This window comes from Cydia splendana, chromosome 3 (genome assembly GCF_910591565.1).
Source record: "Cydia splendana chromosome 3, ilCydSple1.2, whole genome shotgun sequence".
NCBI lineage: Eukaryota > Metazoa > Arthropoda > Insecta > Lepidoptera > Tortricidae > Cydia > Cydia splendana.
In genome coordinates this window covers 3,965,397-3,967,827 of record NC_085962.1, presented here as the reverse complement: position 1 = coordinate 3,967,827, position 2,431 = coordinate 3,965,397, and positions in this window count along the sequence as shown.

Here is a 2,431-nt window from a genome sequence, read left to right as displayed (position 1 = left end):
AATCCGTATTTCTCCCAGACTCTAGAATTAGTGCTATCTCTAATCGGTCTAATTGGACTTGCCAATCAGACGACATTTCAGCGAGGCAATTTACTGCCATTCCCTAAAAAGGGACCAGGCCCCGTAGACAACATGCGAATCGCTAACGCTACGCAGCGAACGAAACGCAACTGTCACTGTCACATTAATATGGAAGAGTGATAGAGAGACATAAATCGATTCGATGGCGCAGCGCAAGCGATTGTTACCTTGGCTAGGCCACGATCTCTTTTCGACTGTCCTATTTCAAACTACCCGGTCAATCGACTCATTTTTTGAGCGTCGGGGTTTAGTCAGCGCTATGGAAAGTGCAGTTGCGCCAACGTTGCGTCGAGCAGCAGCCACAGAGTTGACTAGACGCCGACGCTCGGGAGACGCTAGTGTGTGGTGGCCCTTAGGGTTGTCCAGTACTTTACTATGAGTATACATATTTATTAATATTTAAAAGACTAAATAGCACATGGTCCTCTGTTATATAGGTACCTGATGACATCTGCCCGCGACTCCGTCTGCGTGAAGTGATGATAATGATATTAATGATCGTCGTTAAAAACTACCTACCCTTTTAATGGGCCTCAAACTATCTCCAGACCAGAGGTATTTATTTATCTATATAAATATGTATATGTATATCGTCGCCTAGTACCCATAGAACAAGCTTTGCTTACCTAGTTTGGGGCTAAGTCGATCTGCGATTGTCCCCACAAGCATTTTTTTCTTAGCCCGTTATAGTGTCCCACTGCAATGCTGTCCCACTCCCGTTGCTGTGCTTTTTCCGGCCATGGTGATGGCGCCTAAGTCGTCCCGCCATCTCCGTCTGGGCCTGCCACGTTGGCGCTTCTTTTGCGGCATCCACTTGGTGGTTATACTAGCCCACCTATCCGGATGCAGGCGGTAGACGTGACCCGCCCAGTCGCATTACAGCCTGGCGGTCTTCTTCCCCACGTCAGCTATGCGTGTTTTGGAGCGCAATGTAGTGTTTCGGATGCGATCCGTCCTTGTGACACCTAGAATGCTGCGCTCCTTTGCTCGCCCAAATATTTATTTATTAACCGACTTCCAAATCTCAAAGAAGGAGGTTATCAATTCGGTTGTATATTTTTTTAATTTTTTTTTCGAGCGCACCATTACGCCCGTGTTCCCGAAGTAAGACTGGCATAACAAATAAGGGTCAGTTTCTTTAATTAAACCTGCAAATCGAATACGGCCCGGAACGTGACTTAATTTCATTCTAAGACACATGTAAAGAGGAAACAAGAATAACGGTGACAATACTTAATACAATACGTGACGAAATGAAGAGACTTTACTTCTAGCTTGAAAGCTCACGGGAATGCGAAATTTATATTATAATTGACAGAAAATTATACAGGTTGTTTTTTACCTGCAATAATTTACCGATTATATAGGTCATATGTACCGAGCAACTTTTTTTTACTATGGGACCAATACCGACATTGCGAAAAAAAAAAGACTCTCCCATACAAACTCGTGAGACATTTCGTAGGCCCTAGTCTAGGGACTACAGCGATTTAAATTCAAAAACATGATATCCGTGGTCCCGAGCACGCACATCCATCTCGCTCAAGCTTACGCTCCGTGAGAGTATTAATTACTAGCACTGGTGCACTTTTCTCCACGTCAGACCGGGGTATGCTGATAAGTAAACTAAAATAATCTTCAGAAATAGTATATTACATACCTATTATATCGTTCCTTATTATTTATCGTATGGCATTACTGTTACTGGATTCAATTATTTATTAATCTAGAGATTGAGGTTTGCACTCTTCAGATACTCGATGGCCCTTTCACTGAGGTTGAGGTTTGATATCATTCCTACAAAATTACAAAAATCTAAAGTAAACTTTCTTGAGACATATTTTAAAATATTTAGATCACAACCACAGATGCTCTGAGATAGCAATCGTTACACTCACGTGAATTATTAGTCGCTATTGACGACATGTTTTAGACCCATCGGGGGGAGCACTCGAGCCTGAACAAGCACCCCCGATGGGCCCGAAATATGTCGCCCATAGCGACTAACAATTCACGTGGTTACAACCGTTGGAATCTAAATATTTTAAGATAACAAAACGCCGCATTAATGTACCCATATTAGCGCAGCTCAAATTGGAAATGGAACCTAGACTATCCACCATCTGTCTTCAACGAGTACTGAGATACTTCGGTCACATAGCTCGCAGAGACCCTGACAACTTGAAGAGACTTGTGGTGATGGGAAAGGTGGACGGCAGACGGCCTAGAGGACCAAGTCCAACGAGATGGTGTGACCAAATATCCGCCCAGATGGACATCACACTAAGCAACGCTTTCTAAAAAGCAACCGACAGGGAGAAGTGGAGACCTGCCATAGGAAAAAATATAT